Below are 26,300 nucleotides of genomic sequence, written 5' to 3'. Positions count from 1 at the left end.
ATCTGAAACATTTAATCCTTGTAAACGTATAGGCTTTACAAGTGATTATTGGATTTAACATTCAAATGGCAAAAATAATTAAAAAAAACTGTAAGCTAAGCTAATTTTTGTAGGGTAAAATTATTTTCTTGTGGTAAATAAGCCTAAATTATAGTTTGGGATTTTGAATGACTACAGTATTTGTAAAACCTACTGTTGCACAACGATTTATGCATACTGGGATAATTAAAAGTCAAGTATCTGAATGTTGTTGCATATTATCATGCTTAATATGGGTCCAGTTAAATAAAGCATTGGTTTAATGTTTGATTTATAATGGAACACACTTACTTTGGTATCGCTGTGTTTTGCTTTGAAAGCTTTATGTGTCCAGTAAGTGTTGGGTTGACTGTCTGATTTTGTGAGCTGGAGCTGCTGGAACTGAAGCAGCAGAAACTGTTTGGTTTGGATGAGAACTGAAGAGCTGAGGCAGGACGGGTTTCTGGAGGTGACGTTACATGTGTTTCTGTTAATCTCAAACAAGGCCAGAGCTCACTTCTCAACACGGCATCAACACTGTTTGTTTTTACTCTTTCTATTCACTTGTATGCCCTGAGATGAGAAAGAAGGTTTCATAGAAAACATGCATAAGGACTTGACATACAATGGCTTTGTCTAGTTCCCATAGAAAAGAAATCTATAAAAATAATAAAAAAGGTTCCTGATTAATATAACATAACAACAACAACAACAACAATTATAATAATAATAATAATAATAATAATAATAATAATAATAATAATTTTCCCAGAGATGGGTTGCAGCTGGAAAGGCATCCGCTGCATAAAAACGTGCTGGATGAGTTGGGGGTTCATTCCGCTGTGGCGACCCAAGATTAATAAAGGGACTAAGTCGACAAGAAAATGAATGAATGAATAATAATAATAATAATAATTCACAGTGATGGGTTGCAGCTGGAAGGGCATCCACTGCATAAAACATATGCTGGAGAAGTTGGCGGTTCATTCCACTGTGGCAACCCCAGATTAATAAAGGGACTAAGCCGAAAAGAAAATGAATGAATGAATAATAGTAATATTAAAACTAAGATGATGAAGAATTATTATTATTATTACTATTATTACTAATGAATTATTATAACAAAATTAATCACTATGATTTGATGACAGTTTGTCTGATGACTGCTTGGCCTTGTAATTAATTATTAGAAAAATTATCAATTATTGTATAACATAAGAACAATTGCAATGCAACAACTTAATAATAATATTTACATATTATAATTCAATAAATAATAATAACAAAGGAGGAAACTAACAAAATATCAGCTTTAATTTTCTGAAATGAATTATTAAATTGAATTAATAATTATTGTAACAATCAACACAACAATTATAGTCATATTTTTAAATCTTTCCAAAAACAATTAAAGGAATTTTACAATTCAAAAAAAAATCATGCATTCATCAAAGCTAATTATTTTGCAAAATGATTGAAAAATCAATTCTGAAATTCTGAAGTTTCCAAAAATCATCAGAGAATTTGCAAGTACAAAATAGATGTAGAAGACTTTCAGGCTCAGTGTTACTAAAAGAACATTGTGGTGAAATGTCTTTTTAAAGTGTATTACTAAACAAATTGCAGGGAGAGTACCTGTGTAAAATTTAGAAATTAATTTATTTGACCTTATTGTAAACAGAGCTCAGTTCTCAACACAATATCAGCACTGTTTGTTTTTAGTTTCTCTTTTTTTCACTTGTATGCCCTGAGATGAGAAAAAAGCTTTCACTGGAAAACATGCATGAGGATTCGATAGATACAATGGCTTTGCCTGGTTCCTATAAAAAAAAAGTAATAGAAAAGAATCTAAATATAAATAAATTCCTCATAATTAATTTAAAAAGTTCATAATCAGTATAACATATAACAAGAATTATATATTCTATTATTCTATATAGTAATTCTATGATTATGACACTATTATTATTATTAATGTTGTTTGACCCTGAAATTAATTATTACATTAATGAATAATTTTTTTTCAACATAACAAATGTAATGCAACAACTTAATAATAAAATTTACATATTATAAATTATTAATTAATATTAACAAAGTAGAAATGTAACAAAACAGCAGCTTTAATTTTCTGAAATGAATTATTATATTGAATTATTAATTATTGTAACAATCAAGACTACAATTATCAAATTAACCAATAAGCAAGTTAAGTGGCCGCTTTAGGCCCCAGAAAATCTGAGGGCCCCTAAATAGATCCTAGAAGTATAAATTATACCCTTTGATTATATATAACATCAATTTCTATATATATATATATATATATATATATATATATATATATAGTATATATATATTTTTTAATTATTTTTTTAATTATTATTTTTTTGTATGATGAGGGTCTAAAAAAATAAGTTTAATGTTTATTACATCACAAATGCGCAAATGTGTCTCCCACCTTTAATAATGGAGCAGTCCAGCAGTCAAATTAGGTAAAGGTTTAGTTTTAAAATGAAATGGTTTATATATCGTTTTTATTTCTGTCACCGTTTTAAGAAAACAAATCATTTAAAAACGCTGACAATACACATGTTGTTATTATTATTTTGCATTAAGACAAAATGTAGAAAAAGAGATCAAGTGATATAAAAATCAAAACAGCAAAAATAAATCAATTAAAAATCTCTATATATATAACATAACATTTTTCAAAGTATTTTCTAAAATATTGTTTTCAGTCTTCCACTCTATGTACTAAATAAAATAAATATATATTTTGATTATCTCAATGATATTCTGCATCTCTTTCTCTTAACTTCTTTACCTCTTTATCTCACATTCCGCTGGGATGATGATCAGATCAATCTAGTTTAATCACATAACAATGCATGAGCTGGTACAGACAGTCCTGCATCATCCATCATGCAGAAACACTGTCCACAATAACTGTCTCAGGTGCCAACCATGAATTGTTTTCCTCCTCTGCTGTACTGATCTCATGAGTGAATCACTGGTGCTAGACATAAACCTAAACACAATAACCCGACTCGCTGCCCATCTCCAACGTTATGGTTAGGGCTGCCACTGAAAATGTCTGTGGTGTTAGCACAGCTTGTGGCCACACTGAGGGAATTTGTTTTTTCAGTAAACAGAGCTGCGATCTGGCCTGTTTGGATGTGCTGTTCGCTGATGACGCCTCCTGTCCAGCCGCCAGAGCATTCGGAGAATCACGAAAGACAAAACAGATGCTGCTGCGTCATGCTGTTAATTCATCTTTTTGTCCAGGCTGAGATGTTCACTTAAAGCAGTGGTTCTCAAACTGTGGTACGTGTAGCACTACGCGGAGGAATAAAATATGTCATGTACGTGCTACATAGGCTATATTTCTAAATGTATCAAAAATAATGTATATAATGTGCCATATATGACATATAGCCAATATTTCTGAGGTAATCTGCTACGTTTTTTTTACTGTGCAGAGTAGTAGCTGCTCTACTGGGCCTACTATGCTATTGTATTTCAATACTGCTCATTTTGGTGGTACTTGGAGAGACCATTTTTTTCTGAGGTGGTACTTAATGAAAACATTTTGAGAACCACTGACTTAAAGCGACACCCAAAAATGTCAAACTGAGGTCATCCAAGGTGACATTTCTGCATCAGTAGAACATTAAAGAGGATTTTTAGCTGACCATGGGGTCCTCGGTGATTCATAAAATGAAAGACAATACTGACATTTTGAGAGTCAAGAATTATATACAGGCAAAATAAAAGTAATATGCGGCTACAATGCTTTCATCCAAAGATGCTAATAAGACATTTGTGTATAACTGTAACGAGTTAAAGAGAATAAAATCATCACTTCCTGATAAACTGGCATCAAAAATCAAATATAAAAATGGAATTTGCTAAGAAGCCACTGTCGGCCTTTTTCTTTTATAATAAATTACTTGTGACTCAGAAGACGTAGGCGATGAACGCAGTAGCTTCGGGCGGCATGCAACTTTTTGGGAGCACAGCCGCTTAAGACAGCTCTGGAGGTAACAATCCTGAACCACTTTGATGACAGACTTTGGCTAAGGGATTTTAGAATGATCAAAACAACATTTCATATGTTTTGCAATGTGGTTCGCTGCCTTGTCCATTAATGCAGTCTCATATAGGGCTCATCTTTCTTATCAGATGATCTGTTAAAACAAAATCATATGATCTTTTAAACATGCTTGCTGGACTTTGTTCAGTAAATGTGTTTCAATCAAAGCTTAAGCACATTTTTTTTCCTTATCAGACAAAAAGTTTATAGTTGTGTCCATAAATATTTTTTATAATAATTATTCGCATTTTGGTGTTTCCATTGAGAATTTTTTAAGGCGACTTCCCAAAATAAAAATAGGTGGATGGAAACCCAGCTATTGACTTTCATTTTAAGAATTACCAAAACCTGGTTTCAGCTAAAAATCTGCTTTAATCTTCTACAGGTGAACAAAAGCATGCATAAAGTAATACTTTTCTCTTAAATACTGAAATGTTGTTGATGCCGATTGACCCTTTTTGCAAGACTGTTATGACGTGTTCAACAGTCATCAGCATCTTAAATCCTTAAAAGTTTTTCATATATAGATTACATAGCTGAAAAACATACAGTTAGAGTCAGAATTATTAGCCATCCGAATATAAATCAGAATTATTCAAGTAAAAATAATTTCACTTTAATATTAAATATACACATTGTGTAATTTTCAACAGGGCGTGTATTCACAACAAACAAAGGTGTAGTTTGATGACATTGTGGTTGAGTGTGGAATCATGGAGTTTTCATTACATACTACAAGAAATCATGTTTATGGATGAGCTCACATATTTCAAAAAAGGTATTTACAAAAATATAGTATTCATGCATGTGTATGATGATATTAAATTGGCACAATGTCACTAGTTTTAAGTTGTATTCACTCAGGGGTATGAATAATTTCTAGCTTGACTGTATATAAACACTATTCTGTTTGTGTTGTTTTTGATATTGTAATATATATATATATATATATATATATATATATATATATATATATATATATATATATATATATATATATATATATATATATATAAATATATATATATATATATATATATATATATATATATATATATATAATTTTTTTTTTTTTTTTTGTGCCTTCAAGTCTATGTAAACAACCATTATGCTTCATTTAAATGTCCTGAAATGGCGATAACAGCACGTTTGAGTTCAATCGGATCATAAAATGTCCTATTATCAAAAGTGTATTCAGCAGAGCCACCCACTGACCACATGCATGACAGGCCTGGCAGGCTGAAGTGTGAAGCAGGGATCAGTGTTTATGTAAAGGGTTTTCTGTGGCCTGAAGGTTCCCCAAAACTCTGCAAAAATATCTCCCAGATGGGCTAAAGACGTGCCAGTATAATCATGGGACAGTGAAAACTGGCATGGAGCTCTCTCTCTCTTTCACTCACTCGCTCAGTGTATGCGCTTAGAGTGTGAGTGTCAAAAGACCTTAATGTATGAGTACGGTCAAATTCAAGTCATAAAAACTATGAAAAACAAACAGAATTTTGTAAATTACATAGTGACGTTCTAAATATATGAAGCTAAGAGCAAATCCTCAGTTTCTCTGAATTTAATATGTATGAGTTTGAGAATAATGTTCATATTTGTTTTATTTCTATTAAGATTTGATAAAATGTTTTATTTTTTTAAAGTTTTTGTCCCCAGAAAAAAATACAATTAGTCAAAATAAAAACTATTTTCATTTCTTGTCACTGAAAACCAGGGTTTATTCCATCAAATATTGATTTGTTGAAAACCATGTTAAGCATTTATTCATGTATAAACATATATAAAACTTATATAAACATCTGAAACATGGCACAGTTATTATTGTATTGTTTCATTCATTTTCTTTTTGGCTCAGTCTCTTTATTAATCTGGGGTCGCCACAGCGGAATGAACCAGCCGTTATTATTGTATGCAACAAAAATTTTCTAAATTAATTCATATTTTATTTTAAAACGGGAAGAAATGTCATCAGCACTTTGCATCATAAAACAAAAAATGTGTCTAAATTTTTTGCTGTACATAAATAAAAAAAAAGTTTGCAGTCAGATATATATATATATATATATATATATATATATATATATATATATATATATATATATATATTATTTATTTATTTATTTACTTATTTATTTATTTATTTATTTATTTATTTATTTATTTATGCATGTATTTATTGATTGATTTTTCCATCAGGTCAGCAACTTTATCACTTTATAAAGTTTCTTGTGGTCACCAAGGCTGAATCTATTGATCAAAAGTAGTGAAAACATAATATTGTAATTTACTACTACTTGAAAATATAAATATTGTTTTTGTGTTTAATCATTTTAAGATTTTGTTTATCAAAGTTGCTGCTTGTTAGAATTATTATTATTATTACATTGCTTTCTATAGAAAATGAATGTAGAAATTTAGATTATAGCACTACTTAAGGTTAAAAGTAAGTTTATTAATTAAGGAATTTTTTTAAATTAGATCAGGGGTGCCCAAACTTTTTCTTATGAAGGGCCAGAACCAAACCTGATTAAGGCTAATGGGCCGAAGGTAAATGTAGTAAATATAGAAAACCCTTAAATTAATATAAATTGTTTCGTTATTTTACAGTAGTTTAACCGTCAAAACAGATTTTTTTTTATTTAATGTTTTTTTTTTAATGTGGACACTGTCAATTAACGGAAGTTTTCCGTTTACAGTTTACTGTCAATTAACAATCGCAATTATATAAAACAATCGCAATTATATCATTACAGCTTTTGCCTTGATTTGCTCGCCGATGTCTTCTGCATAGTCCTTTTTCCATCGAGTGAAAGTATCTACATTTTTAAAATCAGAGTCATTTACAACATTTAACTGAACCATTTAATTTCAGTTTGCTCTAAATAAGATAAATACAAAGCAATAAAACAAACAAAAAAGGTTACGTCGAATTAGAAATGACGATCTCTACGTTGAAGGCATTCCCCCAACCCTCATTCTCACTCTCCGTTCAGATGCAATGGTGGGCCAATTCAAAGATTACAACGGGAAACTTTGGCCCGCTATAGTCTTACTTTCTGTGTTTAGCTTCAGACAAAGGAGGATGTTTTGGCATTATTTGCATCTCTTTTGGTGTCTATTGTGAATTTGGGAAATAATATTGCAGTTGTGTTTTCTCTGTATCATGTTTGTGGTTAGTGCCCAGTGTGGGTGTGTGCTTGCGTGCGCTGCAGTGAGGTAATTGCGTTGCAGCTTCTGACTGCCGTCTGTGTGACATGTTTATTACTGGCAAGAAACACATGCTGTCAATGATCACTTATTCTTAGGGCTTCAGTTATCTCAACATTACGCCCCATTAGTATTCTCTGGAAAGCAATTCAATTAGAGCCCTCCTGGGTCCCACAGATGCCATTTATCTGAGAGAGGAGAGCATCAATCACGCCGCGAGTTTATCAGCTGTCCGAGCGGAGCACAACAGCCTGATTCCCTTCACAGCGGCCTTTCTGCATTATTCATTGCAGTATTCAACTACAATCTGCAGAATGTATCCTTACGAGGAGTGCACAATGACAGAATTATCATTTTATGTTAACTATTATTTAAAGGCAAGTCACTGCAGTTGAATGGCGTAACAAATAGCTCATATTAAGCTGTTCTTCCACAGAACTGCTAACTTTTTTTATTATACTTTGCATAAATATTATGTTTTAAATATGCAAATGGGGCATTATTTAATTACATATGTGCTTACTGCATACATTTCTAGCACAGAAATCGACATTGGATGAAGTCTGGTTCAAAATTCTTTACATATTAGAGTCTGACAGAAAAAAAATGTAACATTTATTTTATCACTTCATATTTTTTTAATTAATGGTTGATTATTTATGAATATATGAACAGGTGAAAACTTTTTTGTATTACAAGTATTACAAAATGCTGTTTAAATATGCAAATAAGGCATTTTTAAATATTATATGCTAATTTGTATACATTAACGCTAGTACATACAGGATGTCTATTTCAAAACTCTTGTTTTTGACTAATTTAGGATCAAAAGTTATTAAAGGAGAAATTGTGGGTGTTTCTTTTATCATTCCATAATTATGAAAATATTTGAAAAATGAATGATTTAATATATATGAACAATTAGAAAAGTTTTCTAAAATGGTGTTTAAATATGCAAATTAAACATTATTTAATAAAATATGTGCTTATTTGCATACATTTCTAGCACATATATCAATATTGGATGAAGTCTGGTTAAAAATTCTTGTTTCTTTTTGATATATTGTCAAAAGTTATTAAAGGAGAAATTGGGGGTGTTTCTTTTATCACTCCATAATTATAAAAAATATTTGAAAAATGATTGATTAATTATACATGAACAATTAAAAAAGTTGTGTCACATGTTCTCTAAAATGGTGTTTAAATATGCAAATAAGACATTGCTTAATTTATAAGTGCTAATTTGCAAGGAAGTCGGGTGCAAAATTCTTTTTTCAAAATATTTCTTTTATCACTCCAGAATCATAAAAATATATATTAAAAAATAATGATTGATTATATGAACAATATTATCTTATTATGTATTATGTATATATATTAAATATTATCTTATTATGATCTAGTATTTCTAGTATTTCTTTTATCACTCCATTATTATGAAAATAATTTTTTTAATGAATGATTAATTATATTTTATTTACAATTAATAAAACTGTGCTACCAGTTATCTAAAATGGTGTTTAAATATGCAAATAATGCATTGTTTAATAAATATGTGCTAATTTGCATACATTTCTAGCACACATATTAACACTGAATGAAGTGGGGTACAAAATTCTTGTTTCTTTTTGACATATAAGAGTCAAAAGTTATTAAAGGAGAAATTTTGGGTATTTATTTTATCACTTCATAATCATAAAAGTATTTGTAAAAATGAATAATTGATTATATTGTGTGAACAATTGAAAAAATAAATGTGTTACAAGTTTTCTAAAATGGTGTTGAAATATAGAAATTAGGCATTATTTAATTAAATATGTGCTTATTTGCCTACATTTCTAGCACATATAGCAATATTGGATGAAGTCTGGTTCAAAATTTTTGTTTCTTTTTGATGTATTAGAGTCAAAAGTTATTAAAGGGGAAATTGGGGGTGTTTCTTTTATCACTCCATAATTATGAAAATATTTGAAAAATGAATGATTGATTATATGAACAATTAAAAAAGTTGTGTCACATGTTTTCTAAAATGGTGTTTAAATATGCAAATAAGACATTGCTTAATTTATATGTGCTAATTTGCAAGGAAGTCGGGTGCAAAATTCTTTTTTCAAAATATTTATTTTATCACTCCACAATCATGAAAAAAAATATAAAAATAATGATTGATTATATGAACAGTTCAAAACATTTTTGTATTACACATTTTCTAAAATGCATTTTTAATATTCAAATGAGGCACTGTTTAATTAATATGTGCTGATTTGCATACTTTCTACCACACAAAAAAAATTGGATGAAGTCAGTTGAAAATTCTTGTTTCCTTTTGACATATTAGCGTCAAAAGTTTTCAAAGAGGAGATTTATTTTATCACTCCATAATTAAGAAAATAAAAAAATAATGATTGATTTTATGATTATATAAATTTTTTTTTTGTATTTAACATTTTCTAAAATGTTTGTAAATACGCAAATGAGGCATTGTTTAATCGATATGCTCTAGTTTGCATACTTTCTCCCACAAAAAGAAAATCTAAACATTGGATGATGTCGGTTGAGTCATTTCCCAGTACTGGGTTGCAGCTAAAATGGCATCCGCTGAGTAAAAAATATTCTGGAATAGTTGCCGGTTCATTCCGTTGCGGCGACCCCTGATAAAAAAGGGAATATGCCAAAGGAAAATTAAGGAATGAATATTAGAGTCAAAAGTTTTTAGAGAGGAGATTTCTTTTATCACTTAATTTAGAAAAAATTAAAAGTGATCACCTCACGTCCGGTTGACTGATTATATTAAAAACTGCAAACATTTTTTGTATTAGAGGTTTTATAAATTGGTATGTTTAAATATGCAAATGAGACATTATTTAATTAAACAGGGGCTATTTTACATACATTTCTTAAGAAATTTAAACTTTGGATCAGGATGAAGCCTGGTTTAAAAGTATTGCTACTTTTTTATGTATAAGAGTCAAAGAGGGAATTTTGGGAATCTCTTTTTGTCAGTGCATAATTCAGAAAATATTGCAATCAGCCACACTAAAAAAATAAATAAAACATTCATAGAATAAAATATAATTGGCAAAGCTGAAAATTTGAATTATAATCGCAATGTACAGACACATATAAAGTGTGATAAAAGAAACACTTTTCTAACTATAAGACAGTGACAGGTGCATGAAAGCATCTCTATTAAATGTGCTGTACAGACACACACACCTGCTCAGTTTGACATAAGGCTACAGACCTTGCTGTAATCCAGCGCAGCTCTTTCAGGATTACAGTCTCTCTCTCGCTGTGGATCTTACCTTCACCTGCTGCCTCTCCAAGGTGATCACATGTGCTGATATCAGCTTCTGCTTGCTGCTTTATCCCCAAGATACATATCTACAAGATACTATTCTGGGATTTTCTTTGCCCTTATGGTGGTGTCCTGTTCTTCAAATGTGCAGAAAGCTTTAACTGGAACACACAAATGCAAAGAAACCTTTATTTGGTTGGTTGATGATTTTAGTTTAACTCTGTTTTATTGATGCATATTAGTCAGAGAGTTACAGTATCAAATACAAAGAATCACCAGGCATCAACTAATATTAGATAACGTTATATACACAAGTAACACATATTAAGCCATACAACAATACAGAAAAATATATAAATAGAAAATATGAAAATATGCACAAGGTACAGCAGTAAAATATTATTTAATTAAAATAATTCAATATTTATTTGTTTTTGTTTGTGTTTTTAGTTTATTTTTTTATTTATTTCTTTTAGTATTTTTTTTTGTTTACATTTTTTGTAATATTTTTTTTCCTTCCTTTCTCTGTTAGACAAATGTAATTTCAACTTGGTAGAAACAACAAGCGTAGGGGTGGGAATTATATTTGTTTAAATTTCTCTGTAAAAATACTTTTGTTATATCTTTAAAAGCTTAATAAACAAATAAAAATTAATAATAATTCAATACAAAAAAAATTAATTAAAAAAGGAAGAAAGGAAAAAACATATAAGGCATATTTCTCTGTGCTCTCCATTCATAGCTAAGGCAGGGGCAGAGAAAAAAAGTTGTTGATTGACGATTTGGACTTTTTTGTTTGTTCTTGCAGCTTTGGGAAAATGTTTTGCATTTGTAATAACTTTTATACTGTTTAGTACATGTATTCTTTGTTGTTTTATTGCACAATTCAGCTAGTTAAGCTTTTTGTAGATTGTTTTAGTGTGTCTATAGAGTTTTCATTAACTTAATTTAATCTATTTTAGATTATATATTATTCTTAATTTCAGTTTTATTTTGTTTTAGTACACTGTTTTCTAAAAAAATGTTGCCATTTTGATTTTTGTCTTTGCCTTGATGACAGCACATAATACTAGCTATTTTTCAAGATAATTGTAATTTTGAAGTGTAATTTAAAGACTTATCTACGTTAATTAGGTTAACTAGGCAAGTAGGTTAATTGTGCCAGGCATTGTATAGAGGTGGATTGTTCTGTAGCCATTAAAATAAATCAATTCTTAAGGCGCTAATAATATTGGCAGTTTTTACATGTATATTTTTTACATGTAAAAGTTTTTTTTATATGTTTTTATTCCAGCCAAACTAAAAGAAATAAGACTTCCTCCAGGAGAATAATCTAACAGAAAAACAGTGAAAATTATCCTTGCTCTGTTAAACATCACTTGGGAAATAGCTGGAAATAAATTTCATTGTAGGGCTGGTAATTTTGTTTTCAACAGTACATAAACTTGGATCAGTGAAAAACATTTTAAGACAATCTTTTTAAAACATTTGTCATTTTTTAGGGTTCAGTGCCTTTTTTGTGAACATTTTGTGAACACGTGAGCATTTTGTGAACAAACAGTTGAAAAGAAATGTTTTCTTTTGTGCTTCGCAGCAGAATGTGTTTTAGGTTTGGAGTGACATAATGGATAACAACTGTTGACTGAATTTTTATTTTTGGATGACCTATCCCATTAACTTTTAAACTTTACACAGCTGTCTACAAACTGTGTCACTCGCATACGTCAACAACTCCGTGTGATATACTTTATATACAATCCAGCATTTAATCAGAGCAGTATGAAAGGTACTTTATGGGTATAGATGCATTTGGAGGTTGAAAGAGAACATGATTGGCTTAGTCCAATGCAGAAAGATTGTTTCCTTTGGCAGCGTTCAGTGATTTTTTGGCCTGTGATTGTCTCCTTATAGAATTTCCACGTTTTTTTTTTTTTTTTTGTCTTTAAAGGGGACTTTTTAGAACTCTTTGAAACTGTCCCCATTTAGGCTTTGATCTAAATTACGCCGTATTGGTGACTGTTACTTTAAATTGAAATAATGCTGTGCTTTTTTTCAAAAGAGGGCGGAGCTACAAATGCCTATGTGTCAGCATAGTGGCAGATTCTTAGTCCAGTGCAGAAAGATTGTTTTCTTGGCCATGTTCAGTGATTTCCTGGCCTGTGATTGTCTCTTCCATGGATTTTCAAGTTTGTTTTATCGTTTTTCTTTAAAGGGGACTGATTATGTCCCTACTTACAAGATGTAAAATAAGTCTCCTGAGTGTGTATGTGAAGTTTCTGCTTAAAATACCAACCCAGGCTCATTATGGATACGTACCCCTGTATACATTTCTGGGAAGTGCGAAATACGTCCCAGGTAAGTTTTTTTGCTGTTTTTGTTTTTGCGAATGCACCACAGGCCGCTGTGCATGCTTTTTCAGATCTAAAAAATCTCTTGTGTCTGATCTTCTCACGTACATCTACCAGAAGCCGCTGTCGACTGACTGACTGACCGACCGACCAAAGGACCCCTCCACCCGTTACCCTAAACCCAACCCATAGTGTTTTCAAAAGCAGTCCAGAAAAAGAAAAAGCTGTTTGATTTTTACCACGTTTTCAGATTTTACTAGGTTCTTATTCTGTTATTTACTTATTTATTTTATTTTTTGGCTTTTGTTTATGTTTTACCTGCTTTCTGGAAACGTTCTTCACCAGACTTGAACCCTGTCATCGTGGTGAACTCTGCTAAACATCTCAAGTCTGCCAACATACAGTATGCTGCGAGCTGCTTGGCAAACTGGTAACAGCGGAAAAGCCGTTCACATGGAGGTATGCGGTCAACGTAGTACAAAAAGAAACATGCCAAATCGGCAGTGTCATACCGCCCTGTAGTGTTCCTTTTAAAGACGAAATGCAGCCATACGTACTTCTGGCTACATAATTTGTGCTCTCTAGAAATGTATACAGGGGTACGTATTCACAATGAGCCTGCATTTTAACCTACGAAACACATAATCCTAATTATGCCTGTTGCTTTAAATTAAAATGAGATTATCCTCTTTTCAAAAGAGGGCGGAGCTACAAATGTTTATGTCTCAGCATAGTGGCAGATTCAAAAACAAGACTGCTGTTCTATGCAAATGAGGGAGAAAAAGTCACTACTGGGCAGGGCTTTCCCCTCTGATGACATGATCAAAGGGAGAATGCCAATCAAAGGGTTCATGAAGTCTAACTAACTGTGTAACTTGCACACATCAACTATTCTGTGCGTTATACTATGTATATACAGTTCAGCATTAAATCAGAGCAGTATAAAAGGTACTTTGTGGGTAAAGATGCATTTGGAGGTTGAAAGAGGATGTGATTGGCTTAGTCCAGTGCAGAAAGATTGTTTCCTTTGGCCGCGTTCAGTGATTTCCTGGCCTGTGATCGTCTCTTCCATATGATTAGACCGATGTGCAGAACATGCCATCATGTGATGGGCTTATGCCACAGCCGTCACCGGGTGTGAGCATGAAGAGAAATGAACTGCAACAGGGTAATTACTGGGAGAGAGAGCGAGCAGTAAAAACCCAGCATAATTCACCAGGAGATATTAACATTGGGCCTGATGCCGCAAAAAGCAAAGATATTTCTGTCAGCAGCCTATGACAATATTATTTGTTGAAACAGCACAGAGCCTCCTCCCTGCACACACAGAAACACATATGGCAGCACAGCTGAGACACACAGCCTCTAATGCAATTACTCCTACGAGATGTCTTTTCATTCAGACCCCACACACAATACATGGAAGCTTTTCTGCAAAGTCGCAGCTGCTGCTCTTTAGTTAATACGAGTGTAGAGAACAAGCTGTTAAGTGGCAGGGTGGTTTGGACACTGAGAGCAAAGCAGGCTGAAAGAGGAATTTGCTTCTAAATCAATCATTATTTCTGACACATGCAGCAGGACAGGCCTCCTCCTCTTTTCTGTCCAGCATGATTTCATCACAATGAATTATCAGATGAGGGATGATAAATGTAAAGATTGAGTAAGGGATAATATACATCTTCCTTCAGGACATCAAAAAAGACATCAAATTGATATCATTGTCAAAAAAAGACATTGAAAATGCAAGCTCTTTTTATGGAACTCTTAAGGAATGTGGTACTTCAGATACAAAACATCAGAAAGAGAAACGGGAAAGATCTCTCAACATACAAATCATGGATGATGAATGGGAAGATGCTTAGATAAATGCAAAAACTTTGCGCATATGTAAAAAAAATCAAAGCAATACAGCTGAAAATATTACACAGAGCTCATATTTCCCCTTCACAGAGACACATTTAGAAATGATTGCTCTTCTGCCACTTTTCCACTATCGTGCTGAATCGTTCTTTAAGCAGAACCGTTCCATTCCGTGCCAAACCAGGCCATACAGCACGGATACGGTTTCATTTTCCACTGTCGTGCTGCAACAAAGCTCTTTGAAACATTAGACAAAACGTATCAGTAGTTGCCATGGTAACGCAATGTAAACCGCTCCCTTTGTTCAAATAAATTTTAATAATAGCCCAAACTAGTTTTTTCACGTTCATAAAAGCGAAAGCAACCGCATGACTAAGCACTGTTATGCCGCTCTATCATGTCACACAGCACCCTCATTTATTTAGAGGTCATTTGTTGCGCAGCTCAAAATGTAAAATAGAAGAGAGGGATCTTGATCATTGTTTTTGGTATTGCAGGGAAATCCAAAGGTTTTGGGCTGCGGTAGGTCAAAAGATGAATTCAATATTGACCATTGATATTGTTTGTGACCATTTAAGTATGTTGCTTGGAATACAATGTAATTCTATCGTGGATAAACATCAACAGTCCCTCTATAGGCTCCTGACATTTTGTGAAAGAAAATGTATTTTATTAAACTGGATAACAGAAAAAGCCCATTCCATATCACTTTGGCACAGAGTTGTTATTGAAAATGTTTCTTTAGATTTTTTTAACTTGTATTGTTCATAAAAAAAGTTAGCATATTTCAGAAAAGGTGGAAGCCATCCTTAAAAGGGCTGAAAATTTATTCAATAATTTCTTGAGGACTTACATAAATTATATAATCTTTTATGTTTGTATGTACAGTATATATATATATATATATATATATATATATATATATATATATATATATATATATATATATATATATATATACACACACACACACACACACACACACACACGTATATATACTGTATATATTTGCCTTTTTTTCCTTTAAGTGTGCTTTATTTTCCCATTCTGTGTGCTTTGTTTGTTTATTTGATATTTCTAAATGCCGAAAATCAATAAACATATACAAAAAAAAGCAAATTTATTTGATGACAAAATGTTTACATTTTATTACGAATATTTTTAAGTAATTTCAAAGGAAAAAATTGCCCTAAAATCATCAAATTAATTTTATTTAATAGTTTTCTTAGTAATATTAATGATCTCTACAAGGCCACAGAATGACTTTTTACAGTGTATGGCAATAAATGTCATGTAAAATGCCATTCATACTCACATGAGGTGTACCTGAGGTGATCATACAGCAGTTCATCATGTTGTTCACCTGCTGGGAGAAATAGAAGCAGTTACTAAAATATAAATTTCAACAACTCCTTTTACTATATATAAAAAAAAATATTTCTTCTATTGCGTGTCATTGCTTATAGTTACAAAACGGTTCAAATCAAGTACACTCATGTCAGTCTGGCAACCTACCCTTGCATGTGTTTTGATCCAGGAGTGCGAGACCTAGTTTAACCACTGAGTGTCAACCTTATATTCACCTTATTCTCCGCCGACGAGCGGGCGCTGCCATATGAATCTTTTTGGCTTGAGACTTCCGGTCTCATTCACTTCCATTCATTGTTTGACGTTAAAAACTGCTCATTACGCTGCTTGATGTTGCAATTTGATATTTTCTTATTATATTATTCTACGTGGTCTGTATAGTAATGCAAACATTTGTTTGTAGAGCAAGTAGTTTGACCGTTATCTGCCGTTTATAATTCCTAGTCATTTCTCCCATAGGCGACTGAATCGGAAGTTCTAGGACAATCGCGAAAACAGGCGCACTTCGCATTTTAGAATAAGGTCAATACTGCACATTTAAAGTGTGATTTAAAGGGCACCTAGTTTACCCCCTTTTTAAGATTTAATAATAATATTTTGGTTCTTGTGAGTGTGCCAGTTTAGGTTCAGTTCAAAACACAATTCAGATTTGTCTATTATAATGTGTTAAAAAGTGTTATTTTGGGGTGTGTACACAGGTTGTTGTTTTAGGGGTGTGCTGCTTTACATAAAAATTGGTTTCGACTTCCCGCCCAACTTAACAAAGGGGCGGAGTCAAGAACTCCCCTGCTTTGTGTATGGCAACAGACTGGCAGACAGAGAGAAGCAACATGAGTAAGAGGACCAGCATTCAGCCTTACATGTACAACTCGTACACAGACCAAGCAGAGACTACAAAATCATTTGAACTGAAAAAAACTGAACAATACTGTTCCAATTTACTATGACCATTAATGTGAAGCTTCTTTGACACAATCTACATTGTAAAAGAGCTATACAAATAACGGTGAATTGAATTGAATTTGTGTCTTTGTATAGTTTTACAGCCTACTGTGTGATAGATTAAAGTTCCGGGCTTGTACACCGAGACTAATTACCACACACACTGAATTAACTTTAACTGAGGCACCAGATGCACACAGCACACCAGACGTGTACATTCTCATGTTATTTAAAATGAAACTATTCAGATGGCACTCTGTGGCACAGCAGAAATATGAACAGTGTCCTGGGTCGTGGCTGGGCGTTGTGTACAGCCACCGACTTGCGGCAGCGTTGTGTTTACCCTGATAGAAACCTATGTTTAGAATTCTTAAATAAATGGCGCGGCGCTGAGCGACATCTGTGACATGCTTAGGGCGAGTTCATTATTTCCAATGGAGGGACATGCACATGAGGCAACGTGGTCGCACTTTCCAGCTGCACCTAGTTAAGATCACAGGGAGCTTCTGTGACTATGAGAAATGCAAACGGCTGAAGTTTAAGGAAGACGCAATGAAAAGTACACATGGTTGCAAACCCACCTAAAGTTACAAACAATGGCGCCAATGAGAGCAATCATGTGGTAAATGTTGATCTTTTGTTGAGCCCAATGAGCCTTACATCACAAAATAGAGCAAGAGTGTTCCTTTGTTGACATCGCTTTGACTCACACGCTGAAAATGGCGGACGTGAAACAACAACCTGAGGATATGGTAATGCATGCGTAAATCATTGTTGGTGGGCAGGGGGACCGCACTCCTACGTCAAGTTGCGGTCGATCTAAAACTGCTCCAATTGGTCCACCGTATTTATGTTGTTAAATTGAAAAAAAAAAAGACTGGATGTGTTTAAATCACCCAATATGACAGTCTATACACTATAGCTACACATGTCTGTCCAAACAGCTTGAAACTATTATATTATATATTATTATTATTAATATTATTATTATTATTATTATATATTAATATTATTATTATATTATATATTATAATTATATTATATTTTTCACCATAGGTGTCCTCTAATGGCTCAACTATGTTAATTAGGTTAATTAAGTCATTGGACAACAGTGTTTTTTCTGTAGCCAATAAAAAAAAAACATTCTAATAATATTCTTAAAATGGGCTAATAACATGTAAAATATACATGTTATAAGTGCAAAACACCCTATTGAGATTTGCATAGAATCAGTAGTACTAATCATAAAGTTGTTAACGGAACTAACATAAGCAAACATCAAACATCCATAAAAAAATCCTAAAAAGATAAGGATAAAAATAGTACTTGTGTATTCAAGCAGTCTAACAAATTTCGAAAAGTCTGTGCATTTGTGCAAAAACCAAGTATACTGTGGGCTTAATGATGTGAAATATTTCCTCTCAGTAAGCCTCTTAATAGAAGATACACCTGATCATCTATAGACAGAAATGTGGAAAGCCAATTACTTTAATTAAAGCGTAGGGCCTGGGATGATCTTGAACCCGTTGGTGTGAGACGCCTTCAGAATGCTTTAAGCACTAGAAGAGACTCTGTGTCACTTGTCAACACCCAAATGTTTTAATCTTTCCTTCCTCAGTGCGTATTAAAAGATTATGAGCTTTCTGCATGGCTGGCCGGCACACAGTCCCTTGTTTTGCACATGCGGAGGCCCAGACGGGGCGAGTGGCGAGGGCTGTGAGGTCAGCTTGAGGTGGCTGGACGATGAGAGAAAGTCTGAGAATCACACAGAAATATGCTCTGCTACTAGGACTAGGACTTTTGTTTTAAACTAGGACTTTTGTTCTTTGTAAAGAGAATAAGGTTCAAGAGGTTAAAATGCAGTTAAAGATCATTTTGTTTTTATCATTATTTTTCATTATTTTAAATAATACACTGTAAACAACATCCGTATTTTGTGTTTTTCGTTTATTTACAGTTGTGAATTGGGACCTCAATCTCTGCTCTGTCGACTTTTGATGTTGAAAATTCGACTCTACAGTTTAACAAATTGACTTTTATTGACATTTTAATAGTTTGAAACAATATAAAATATAGAGAAATATAGAGAAGTAAATAACTGAAAATGTACTTGCAGTTTATCACAAGGTTTTTGTAGTGTAATATACACTCACTCACTTTATTAGGTACACCTTACTAGAACCGGGTTGAACCTACTTTTGCCTTCAGAACTGCCTTAATCCTTTGTGGCATAGATTCAAAAAGGTAGGAAGTAGCCATCAGAAGATGGGTACACTGTGGTCATAAAGGGATGGACATGGTCAGCAACAATATTCAAGTAGGCTGTGGCGTTGACAATGCTCAATTGGTACTAATGGGCCCAAAGTGTGCCAAGAAAATATCCCCCACACTATTACACCCCCACCACTAGCCTGAACCGTTGATACAATACAGGATGGATCCATGCTTTAATAGCTGTAAACCCTAGAGATGGTTGTGTGTGAAAATCCCAGTAGATCACCCGTTTCTGAAATACTCATATCAGTCCATTTGGCACCAACAACCATGTCACTTTCAAAGTCACTTAAATCACCTTTGTTCCTCATTCTGATGCTCAGTTCGAACTGCAGCAGATCGTCTTGACCATGTCTACGTATCTAAATGCATTGAGTTTCTGCCATGTGATTCGTTGATTAGAAATTCGCATTAGCGTGCAGTTGAGCAGGTGTACCTAATAAAGTGGCCGTGAGTGTAAAACATCAACCCAGACAATAGATCACCTTAAACTTTTCAATAAGTCACTTTTTCAAACTTTTTAAGGTTAAATGTTGTCAGAAGAAAGATTAAGGTCTCATTATGTGATTCAAATGCATAAATAAATGGGTAAATATAAAACATAAATCACAAAATTGGGCATCTGGGTGGCACAGTAGGTAGCACGATTGCCTCAAAGCAAGAAGGTCGCTGGTTCGAGCCTCGGCTGGATCAGGTGGAATTTCTGTGTGGAGCTTGCATTTTCTTACCGTGTTTGCATGGGTTCCCTCCAGGTGCTGGGTTTCCCCCACAAGCCCAAAGACATGCACTATAGGTGAATTGGGTAAGCTACGTTGTCAGTAGTATATGTGTGTGAATGAGTGTGTATGGGTGTTTCCCAGTAATAGGTTGCAACTGGAAGGGCATCCGCTGCGTAAAACTTATGCTGGATAAGTTGGCGGTTCATTCCATTGTGGCGACCCCAGGTTAATAAAGGGACTAGAGAAAGTCTTAATTGCTTCGGCTAGAAAAAAAGTTACAATTAAAAAAAAATATTTTAGGCTAATATTATTAGCCTCTTAATGGCTGCAGAACTAACCATGGACTGATTTCACTTGGCCGCCATTTTAAAAGCGAATTTTACAAGCAAGGCTGTGGTGGGAAGAAACCCGGAAGTATCGCCTGGAGTCACACAGGAACTGCGTGTACCTGACTGTATATCTTTTCAGCGAAGAGAAAGTGACACAAATTTATCATTTCACCCCTTTCCGGGAGTCAATAAAAATAGTGAAAATAAAAAGGGATATCAGACCTCATTTTCAGCTAAGTAAGGGAAATGGCACTAGTTAGCTAATGTTTTCTTTCACAGACACACATTTTAGATGTCATTTATCAAACTCAAGTTAATGAACTGTTTTCTTCACTTTGTTAGACTTGTCACAATACTGAATTTTGGCTTCCCTGCTTCAGCGCATGTAACCCAGTGAGCAATTAAACAATGCAGTCCTCTGTAGCACACTGTCGCGTTGTCTGTAATAGTGTTGCCCCGATACTGAAATTTTAAAAACGTTAATTTCCCGCTAACATTTAAGCACCGCTGAGCCTATTCTTATACACGGACACTGGAGCGTTTTAAACCTGCTAAGATTTATCAGTGGATCGCTCGTCTGTGTTTGCACTCGGTAATCTTCGGTGAAGTGGAGTGAACTGATGACCTTCACGGCCAATCACAGTCATTTCTGTTGAGCACTGATGAATACTATGGCAAATCAGCCAAGAACGTTTAAGAACACACAACAGTGCTTAAATTTTAGCGGAAAAAAAGGCCATTTTTAAAAACTTCAGTACCGAGATAAGACTATTACAGACAACACGAGGGTGTGCCAAGCGGCAACCTTCCACTCTCCCTCGTGAAGCTAATACAGAAGTAACTGAAACTGCAATTCATCAAAATTCTGCTAGTCCTGGCTCCATATAGAGCAAATTTCTACTGAGCCCACTGCTAAAATGGCCAACTTTACAGCCTGCTAAAATTATCATTCATGACAACTGTGAGGGGGGTGTTTTTTATAACTCATCCATTTCCTTTATATAAGGTTATATTAAGTCTGCATAATTAAGGGCGTGGCCACTTGAGTGACAGCTAGGTCTCGCTGGACGCCGTCACTTCACCTCAGCTGATTCCGGCTGATTAGCTGCTGAACTCTGCATATTACATAGTATTTTTGTTTTGTTTTATGTTTGTTTACACAGTCAGTTGCTTTTGGAATTGTTTATTACAATTATCAGATGGTATTGCATGCTGTGTGCACTTAATTGTGCTCACAAACCATTCAAGTTGCCTCCATTTACCAGGTGAGTGAAATTATATATACCATCCCTATAAATGTATTTGTTTTACCTAAGATCATATATCATTTATATTTTTCTTTAGACCTATAATGCCTTCCAGAATCTGACAGCTTGATCAGCTGTAGGCTCAAGAAAAGTCATCTGTAACGTTGCTATGCAGTGTTATGCCTGGGATTCATCAATAGTCTTGCATTTACTAACAGAGACTATATTTGAAGTGTTTGGAAGTAATTTGATTTTTCCTTCTGTTGAAAAACGTCATAAGAACAATGTTTAGTGGCTCAGTGTATTTCAGCTTTGTTTTTAAAAGTCACTTTGTTAATATAGTATACAACCAAGCACATGTGGTCAGAACACAACTGAATCGCAGGTGATGAAGAATTAAACATTTCTCCCCCTAAAAAAAGTCTGTTTAAGCAAAATGCTAGCAGGCGTCTGTGCGATGACATGCAAACAAAATGGCAACGGTTGGCCATGCTTACCTGTAGCTTCTTTTGCGTTCTTCAGAAACCTATGGGTTACTATGTCCATATCTTTTACAGCCTATGGGGTGTGCAACAGAGAATTGCATTGTTTTATCACTCATATGCTGAAGCAGGGAAGCCCCCATGGTGTTTACCTGCTGCCATGAACTGAAGCCTAGGAGTACACTTAAGTGCATTACTCTTAACGAGATTATGATTTTGTTTGATGCTTTATATGCTTTTATTGATTACATCAAACTTAACTGACTGATATTAAAGTGATGTTTACACCATATTTGCAATCACACCAACAGCTGGAGGTTTGTAGTCCACAGCATAATGTTGCAATGTTTACAGTGCTGATACTTCTGGGTTTCTTCCCACAGCAACCTTACTTTCGTTTTTTACAACATTCAATGATTTACATAATTACCCTAACTTGCATAATTAACCTGATTCCCTTATATAAGTCTTTAAATGTCACTTTAAGCTGTGTAGAAGTGTCTTGCAAAATATCTAGTCAAATATTATGTACTGCCATCATGGCAAAGATAAAAGAAATCAGTTAATATAACTATTATCATTAAAAATGTGCTCTCCATTAAACATTGAGGAAAAAATATAAACAAATTCATATTTAACAGGCTAATAATTCTGACTTCAACTGTACATCCATACTTACATGTGCTAAAAAGTCTCAACGCTAATTTGTGCATGCTGGAAAACTTCCTCGCAGGTCCAGGCTAACACTATAGACTCGCTTGTTTGCAAAATAAAGAAGTGTGAAAGTGCGAGCGTAGGTCTGCATTAACACTCCTTACAGGTAGAGCACAGAGGCGTAATCGTGTCTTTCAGCACCTAAGCGAAGCAGGCGAGCAGCAGTAATCTTTCAGCAGCTCGGCTCCCTGCTAACAGGCCTGCTCTGAGAGCCTTTCAATTAGCAGTTTATTATTGCAGAGGCCCACAGCAGCGGGCGCTGATAGCCACATGCCAATACCACACACTGACACTTTCAGGAGTAAAAGCGCTTCCCACAGACTGACACCTCTCACTTACACCAAGCATAGGTGCACCTACACAAGCAGTGTAGGATGGTATAGTACACAAAGAAACTCGGAAACTCTGCTCTGCATCCCAAATCCGTGCATGCCTGTCCCTCTCCATCCCAACGGCGGGCTTCTATCTGCCAATGCGCTTGTAGAGATATTGTTAGCATTCCATTTGCCATTTACATTTTCTCTGCTTGACATAATTGAAGAATGGATGCTCTTATGAAAATTAAACTCGCGGTCCTCCCGGGTTACTGTAACCCTGTTAAAATGTAATGAGATTCTTTATGCGTCTTCTCGTGATTTTTTATTAAATAGAATATCAGTATGACTAATTCCCCGGGCCTAAATGCAGACTGGGACGCGGCATTATTGATAGGGCAGAGCGTAAGTGGTCTCCCTTCCCCAGCCTCTAATGGTCTAATAATGCATTATAGCAGTATCAGTGGGCCTGTGGCTTGCAGTGCTTATTGTCGTTATTGAAAACACCTGGCCGGACCATTCATCAAGGTTAAATCACGAGGGCCCATTTGTTCATTAGTCTGTCACTAAACATCTTTATTTAGTTTTGCCATCCGAGGCGGATCGCCGGTCCTGGAATCCCTGAGTCCCAGAGACCTGGAGCGTCCTTCCGAACGCAGCAGAGATGCTCATCCCGGACGGATGATAAAGAGAAACAGATTATACTTGTTCCCGGAACATGGCCTATTTCCCTGTGTATGAATTCACCGCACTCATTTATCTGGCCGTCCTGTTTATATGAGAGGCTGAAGAACTGCCTGTCTTTCTCTCGCTATTATTTAGGTTTTTCTTAACCCGTGCTGGCATATAAGAAACCGTCTGAAGGGAAGGTGGGGGAGGGGGATTCCTGATGCTAGTTCTGAATATTGACAAGCGTAATTAATAGAACTGATGATTATCAGATGTTAATTAATTCTGCTAAATAAATGAAGCCTATTATGAAATTACTGGCACTGACAACTGAGGTCATTAGTATTAATTATCAAGGCCACAAAAAGAACGGAAGGCGCCCCTATGAGCGTTTAAGAGCAAATTATATCTCCCTTTTAGCTATTTGTTATGGATAAAATCAATGAGGTCATTTTTTTAGCATCTCTGCTATTCAAAAAGGACAATTCACCTAAGGTAAACTGCACTTTGTGTACAGTACTCAAGTTTTGAAAAACGTATTATATAAAAATAGCATTATTATACTCTACCGGTGAAAAGTTTGGGGTCAGTTTTTTTTCATGTTCTGTTCATCAAGGTGGAATTTATTAAATGTAAAAAAAGTGTTAAATTGTTCAATATTTATTAAAATTGTAAATAACTGCTTTCTTATTGTACGCAGTTTCAAATAAAATAATTATCATGTGAAATTATTAATTATCATGTGACTGAAGACTGGAGTAATGAAGTTAAAAACTAGTCTTTAAAATCACTGAAATAAATTATTAAATTAAATTGTAAACTACTATATATATATACAGTTGAAACCAGAAGTTTACATACACTCTAAAAAAAGGAACATAACCATTTTTTTAAACATCTGATGGTAAATCATACTAAACACTCACTATTTTAGGTTTGTTAGGATTACCTAAATTATTTACATTTGCTAAATGCCAGAATAACGAGATAATTTTTTTAAAATTAATTTCTAGCGAGTCAAAAGTTTGCATACAGTTCCTTGGTATTTTTTTCAGCTTTGCTTTTAAACTGTATAACTTTGGTCAAATGTTTTGGGTATCCTTCCACAAGCTTCTCACAATAGTTTGAAGGAATTTGTGCCCATTCCTTCTGATAGAATTGGTGTCAGAGTCAGATTTGTAGGCTGTCTTGCTCGCACAAGCTTTTTCAACTCTGCCCACAAATTTTCTATAGGATTTATATCAGGGCTTTGTGATGGCCACTCCAAAACATTCACTCTGTTATCTTTAAAGCACATTTTAACTAATTTGGCAGTATGCTTATAGGGTCATGGTCTGTTTGGAAGACCCATTTGTGGCCAAGTTTTAATTTCCTGGCTGATGTCTTGAGATGTTGCTTCAGTATTTCTACATAATGTTCTTTCTTCATGATGCCATCTATGCTGTGAAGTGGACCAGTCCCTCCTGCAGCAAAACAGCCCCACAACATGATACTGCCGCCCCCATACTTCACAGTTGGGATGGTGTTCTTAGGCTTGTAAGCTTTCCCCTTTGTCTTCCAAATGTAACACTGGTCATTATGGTCAAACAGTTCAATCTTAGTTCCATCAGATCACAGGACGTGTCTCCAAAAAAATTTTCTTTCCCCAGTGTAATTTAACAAATTGTAATCTGGCTTTTTTGTTGGTTCTGGCTTGTTTATTTTCCCCATGTTGTCACACGAGGAAGCAGTGTGTTTGAGGTTTTTCCTTAAATACTATTCTACAGTTGTGCCTCCAATTAACTCAAATGTTTTTAATTAGCCAATCAGAAACTTCCAAAACCTTGACACCATCATCTGAGCTTTTTCAGAGCCATTATAATCTTATTGTGTGTAAACTTGACTTTTAAGAAAAGTTTTAACAATTTTTCAAAAAAATATCCCTCTCATTATTCTGCTATAAAGCATAACAAATTTGATAATCTTAACTAACCTAAAAGAGAAAGTCTCATTAACATCTGACCTTTTTTAAATGGTTATGTGCCTTTTTATACAGTGTATGTACTCAGTGTTCTGGTTTCAACTGTATATAATTATTTTTAGGGGTTTTCACCTTTATTGACAGGACAGTGGAGATTGACAGACAGGAAAGTGTGGGGAAAAGAGATAGGGGAAGGATCAGCAAAGGACCTTGAGCCCGGGAAACAAACTCAGTTTGCCGCGAACACCTGGGTCCTATGTGTCGACTCACTAACCACTAGGCTATTAGTGGCGACAACGATAAACTACTTCTGAGCAGTTATTTTATAGTGCAATAAAATTTCACAATTTTACAATTTTTTTGAATAAATAAATCCAGCTGTGGTGAGCAGAATAAGCATATTTTAACTCATTTAAAAATCAAACTGACAGAAATAATATTGACCAGTACTGTAT

The 26,300-nt window shown here is 34.1% G+C and overlaps 1 protein-coding gene and 1 long non-coding RNA gene across 5 annotated transcripts in view; both read right to left on the bottom strand.

The window, feature by feature from the left end:
• LOC147840401 (uncharacterized) overlaps positions 1–26,300 on the bottom strand; it is a 615,523-nt gene that overhangs the window by 201,075 nt on the left and 388,148 nt on the right. The window lies entirely within an intron of this gene.
• LOC137487862 (uncharacterized) overlaps positions 1–26,300 on the bottom strand; it is a 183,433-nt gene that overhangs the window by 4,219 nt on the left and 152,914 nt on the right. The window contains exons 1-3 of one of the 4 annotated variants that reach the window (XM_087287800.1): positions 16,099–16,190; positions 10,627–10,780; positions 331–481 (exon numbers count right to left, since the gene is read on the bottom strand). The exons of 2 other annotated variants lie outside the window; for them this stretch is intronic. The gene's annotated coding sequence lies outside the window, so the exon portion shown is untranslated. Of the gene's footprint in view, positions 1–330; positions 482–10,626; positions 10,781–16,098; positions 16,191–26,300 lie in introns of those variants that run through there. One more of the 4 variants, XM_087287797.1, reaches the window with a different exon arrangement.

Source organism: Danio rerio, chromosome 16 (assembly GCF_052040795.2).
Source record: "Danio rerio strain M-AB ecotype USA chromosome 16, GRCz13ab, whole genome shotgun sequence".
Classification (NCBI taxonomy): Eukaryota; Metazoa; Chordata; class Actinopteri; order Cypriniformes; family Danionidae; genus Danio; species Danio rerio.
This window is presented reverse-complemented; position numbering and strand designations above follow the sequence as displayed.